Here is a 6067-nt window from a genome sequence, read left to right as displayed (position 1 = left end):
AAATGTATTAGAACTGTATGTCATTTGTATATCAAACTGATTTGTACCAATGCTTATGCTGAAAATGTATTTGTGGGGTTTACTTATGTTAAAATGTATCAACAGTGCATCCTGCTGGAATAAAAGGAAATGTACATGTACTATTTCCACTGAATTAAATGTACCAGTCAGCTTACTTTAAGAAAAATAAGGGAAATGTAAATGAGCTGTTAAACCATTAAAACGGCACACCACAGTGCTGAATAGGATTGGCGACCCTAGGTCTAGAAAAAAAAAACTTTGATCATTAGCTCATTTACTTCCATAAACATTTAGATGTGTATTGTAACCATCTATACTAAATTCCTGTCTCTGCTTCAAAGGGGAATACTGTGAGAACCCAGAGTCAGGTGACTAGATGAGGTCATTCTGCCAGCCCTTTTGGAAATTATATTTTAGATATTAAAGAGAGAAATCCCAGAGTGTTGAATATTCTGTTTGAGGGCCTGTCTAGAAAGACTGCTCACATATTTTATCTTGCCTTGCTCATGTAAGTTATTAGGAAACAGTAAATTCTCTTAGCTTCAAGTCAGGAATATAGTGAAGCTTAGTTTAGAGAGTGCTCTTCTTTATTTGTATGAGTCTGTCCATCAGTGTTAATTTCAATATTTTCAGCGATTTGAACTATGTGGTTTACTGCAAATATATATTCAATATTTTCATCTTTTATTATTTACTATTAAATACATTTAAAACTTTTATTGTGGCTGGTACTGGTAAAATGTATCTAACCTTTCAGAGCAATTATATTTATTTGCTGACACCGTGTGGGCCACTCCAGAAGTCCTAGCTGTCTTGGTCAACTACTATCATTTGTATTAATATTAACTTCACTCAGCATAATTGGATACCCTTTTAAGAGCCTTATAGTAACTGGCGGCAGTGCATCTACCTTATAGTCTGGGCAAAGCTGGTAGAGTGGGTAATGTTTGCCAGCCTTTCCTAGCTGTGTGTGTGTGTGTGTGTGTGTGTGTGTGTGTGTGTGTGTGTGTGTGTGTGTGTGTGTGTAAATTAAATCTTAAAGAGTGTGTGTTAGCTAGTTGGAGCAGAGAAACAAAGCACTGGGTTCACAGGCAGGGTGCTGGAGGACTTGGCTTGGACACTTGGCTGAGGAACTAACCCTACATCTATACCAGTAGGATGTCTTACTGAGGACCTGGAGGGAGACAGATACAGAGAAATCCAGCCTCCAGGCTGAGCACTTTTCCTGTGTGCTCTTAAGGAAAATTGTACTTGATTCAGGAAGGTCTGCATCTGGAAATACTGAGTGTATCCATTTGCATTTCAAGTGGACGTTCCCCTCCAGTGTCAGTGGTGAGGATTCAGGCTCCTTGATTACTGGCCCAACAATGGGGAATCTTGTTACAGCATTTAAAATGAAATAAATGTTGCTGAAAAATAAGTATTTTTATTTATACTGCCATAAACATACTGAAAAACAAGGTGATACATATGTTTACTGTGCTTCCCAGACAATACAAAAACATGTATATGTTTGCTGTGAATTAAATGGCAAAAATAACCTACTGGTGGCACCTACCAATATAGGATCTTAGCTCAGAAATTATTTGAAATAATCTAGCAAATTTTGTGGAAAATATGTCACCACATTCAGCTACAGAACACACTTAGGTGGATGAGATGTGGTACAAAGCTCTGTGCACAAGTTACCTTCTGTAACTTGGGTCATTTCACATGACTCTAAATTTGGGAAGGGAGACATAACCCTAGTATTAGAACAATGTCAATATCTGTGAAAATATATGATTCAATTTTGGATGCAATACCTCAATATATCATGGAAATGCATTGCATTCATCGTCTTGTTGTTCAGAACTTATCAGAAGCTCAGCAGGTCCTTTAATACTATAACCCTTGGAGCAAGTGTCCTCCTTCAAATACTTTGGTCTCTGGTTAGACCTCTCACCCAAATTCATCATTTATATAGAAGACACATGTAAAAACTGAATCCTCTTCTCTTTTAGATATAAAATATCTCATTTTCTGTTATACCCAACCAGAGCTGCAATATGGAAAGGAATCTAACTTCCTCAACTTGAATTCTGCCTCCCTCTTGTCTCAGCAGCATCTGCTACAAACTCCACTACCACTCAAACATTAGATCACAAAATTTGTAAATTTATCACTCATTTCCTGAGAAATGATCCCCACTGTATAACTCCAGAAAAAAAAACTGTCTCCCAGTTAAACAAAGAATAGACCTTCTACTAGGGTAACAACTGTTCAAGCTACTACACAAACATGTTCTCCACCTTTTAACCTAAAAACTAAAAAGAGAATCCCCTGTACAAACTCAGTCTCCTGAACCATACTGGTCCTTTAACACATATCCCACTTTTCAAACTTCATGCCTCTTACTATGAGGTCTCAATGCTTGGTCTCAAACTATGGGAGTCCTTCTTACCCAAAGTTAGGGACACTTCATCTTAGCTAAAGTTCCGTGGACTGCTAAAATCTCATCTACTTAATTAAGCTAAATGTTTCTGCAACACAACAGGCCACGTAATCTAAATTAATATCTGTCCTCTACCCTAACTGCTCTATTAGTTTCCATTGATTCAATTCCTCTACCTCACACTTCTGTATACCAAGCTTATACATATTGCTCTAACTTCCTAAATTTAAAGAAAGCTTTAGACCAAAATATATACTGATAGCAGTGTAACTGTATCCTCTCAGGTTTATGTACTTTTGTATTCTTAGCATAGCACATTCTTTGTATTTTATTTACTGCCGCTTCATGTTTTTTGTTATCTTATGTACTCTGCATGAGTGGTCAAACTATAGATCCCAGGTTGAGAATGAAATTGCTCAGAACTGATCAGTGTTCTACCCCAGTTAACAAATTTAGTAAATAAATAAATAGATAAATATCATAATGCTCTCAATGAAAGCATAATATAATGCCACATTCCAGACTGTCACTGCATTTGGTACCTTTGTATAACATACCATATCACAATCTCCCTTTTAAGGACCAGAGTAAAACTTTTAAGGAGTTATGGTTGGATAGACAGGCACAAAATGTACCTAATACCGCCACTATGTGTGTATATATTTGTCTGCATGTCAGTATGTGCTCATGTGTGTTTCTAATTATGCAGAATACTAAAAAAGCAAGTGAGTTGTAAAACTGAGAATTATATAGCCAAAAGAGAAAAGTTCAGAAGTAGTGTTATGAACAGAGCCAGTCTTAGCACATGTGAGGCCCAACTGGGCAATAGTGTAGCTAGGCATACTCAAGTCTACTAAAATCAGTACATCTCTTTCTGAGTATCCCTTGGAAATGTCAACACTCAAAATGCACAGAATGTTTAGAAATGTGTAAACAAACATCTGCAGTATAGAGGTATACAAATAATTATTGTGCAAAATGAACACTCCTCTAAAACTACCTTTTTATGGATATAAATGGTAACAGTTGAAAATAACGTTTCCTTTCCTATATATCTGGGGGTATAATTTTGAAGGTTGAGTACATTTTTAAAGTGGTAGTTGGGTAGTTGGGACAACAACATTAGGATTCAGTACAAAATGTAAATCACTGGTTACACCCCTGCAACAGGGACCATTTTGTGAGGCCTCTCGTGACCCCCTATCTACCACTCCAACCCTCCCTTCATGCTAGTTTCTTGTTCTTAAGTCTATTTTGGTTTAAGTGTCAGGAATATATGCTCTTACTATATATTAAAAATAAAACAATATATTTATTAGCTTATATTTTATGATAAGATATGTTAAAACAGAAGTAAACTGTTCAACTCCATAATTACCACCAGATCCATGATTTTATGTAGTCCCTCATTTAGGATCTGTTTATTTCACTTAGGTACATTATAAGGGTCTTGTTCAATGGACCACTGAGTCCCTGTGTCAACGTGGTGCTTTATCAGGTGGGTGCATCTTGACTTACCAAGTGGATCAGTTCTGAAAATTTATTTTTATTATATTAATTATTTCTTAAACTGGATAAGTGAATTAATACATGTAGATTTATTTCCAGCCATATTATAGGACACAAGGGCAACAGTAACAATTACATTCAGTGACAATAATGTTTTGGCAGGTGGGAAGAAATCAGAATAATATAGGCAAACACACGTGACTGTAGGCAGAACGTACAAAACTCACATAGTTTGTTTAATGTTTTATAATACACTTCCCCAAAAAGTTCTGCCCAGTCCAGTCCGACTATTTTCCTAGCCTTAAGCATCTGCTTCCCCTCCCCTATTTTGTATGGGACTCTGAAACCGCGATATATCCCTGCAGTACGTGCATGAATCAAACTATTAATGTTAATTTCTCGTCATTTTCAGTCAAGTGAATAATTTTTCGATCCATCTTTGCCTCCTACCACTCAGCACACACCCCATGTTTATTTTTTTTTCTGGGATTATTTTTTTTTTCCTATCTCTACATGCAACAAGCATTTTTCTCCCATATTGTTACATTGGTAATACTCTATCACTAGTCTTCGTTATCAGAAAGTTATCCAGCATCACAGTTTCTATTACTATTTTGTTTTGCTGTTTTTTATGATTACTAGTGTTTTTCATATTGTCTGACACTGACCATTCCACAGTTATTTCCAATAATTGTATCAGTTAGCAAGTAACCATAAACCCCAGGTCTGCAAGTGAAGGAAAAGAAAACACAGTAACACACAAGCACTTGTTTTTTTTATCTTCCAAGACAGTAAATAGAATGGTGCACAAAATCAAATGGTGAAAATTGGTTTGTTTTGTGTACAGGAAGAAAGGGCAAATAAAGAGATATATGATTGTGGAAAAAATATATATTATATGAGTGTAATAATGAAGTTTGAACACTGTATGGCTAAGTGGAAGTTATACTATTGGATGACAACTCTTGGGGGAGAAAAGAGAAGGAAAAGTGGGATTGTTTAAATTTTGAATGATAATGAATATATCATGTTTTATATTCTATCTAGAATGTTGAGGAGTATGTTTTACACTGTATCTTATGTAATGGTATGTATTGAACAGTATTGTATCAAAATGTTTATGATAAAAAAATTATCTGACCAATTTTAAGTTGAAAATCTTGTTGAGTTCTCAGATCAGCAACTGATCACTATGGTAACATACAAGAGGCATGAAGCTGCAGTTATTAATAACACTGGACTAGCAACTAGGACAGTGGATGCCAGGAAATTTTGTCAGCTCCACTAAGAAGACTTACAGCTACTTGGAAACAAGACTACCAGTAAGAAAACGCCTTGCGTTTTGCTGCAATGTCTTTCAGGCAAATCTCTGGAAAGTATACGGTATAATAATTGTGTCCCATTCTAGTGTGGTGTCCCCTGAGGAAGTAGGGACCTGTGGAGCCAAACTGATCCAACTGGCCAATGCATAGCTCTCAACCTTCCATCCCCAAAATGAGGAACACTAGCCCTCATAATGTGGAACAAATGGGCAAAATGTGGAACACATACTAATGGCTTACTAACAGCTTCAACTAGGAAGGTCATAGGATGGTTAAAATATGCTGGTTTTATTATAAAGATCTTTTAATGAATTAACATGATTCATTTATATTTACAATGGATTTCACTAAAAAAAATCCTAACTCTGAATGTGTGACAGAGTCTTTCAATGTGGAACTTTGAGGAATTTCGAGGAACGTGAACTTTTTAAGACCCCAAAATGAGATACGTTCCTCGTAATGAGGTACACTTGAGAGGTGTGGGTCAATGATTGGCCTCGAACCTGAACGTAGATTGCAGTTGGGATTTAGTCATTTCTTGAAGCCCCTATATAACTATGATTTTTTAAAGTTTTTAACTTCCATTTTTCTTCACGGCTGATATCAATCATCCACTCTTAAATCAGACTATTTATTTTCTCATTGACTGCCCTCCTTTCCCACCGCCCAGGTCAAGAGAATCACGGTATTACAATAGCCGAAATATTTTTGCCTAATACTCTGATTCCGTGCTAGGTTATGTGTGTTCTTTTCTGAAATTAAATTATTGTCTTAAAATGTT

This window comes from Protopterus annectens, chromosome 2.part2, assembly GCF_019279795.1.
Source record: "Protopterus annectens isolate FY-2018-M chromosome 2.part2, PAN1.0, whole genome shotgun sequence".
In the NCBI taxonomy this organism is placed as follows: Eukaryota; Metazoa; Chordata; order Ceratodontiformes; family Protopteridae; genus Protopterus; species Protopterus annectens.
Note: the sequence above shows the minus strand (reverse complement) of the source record.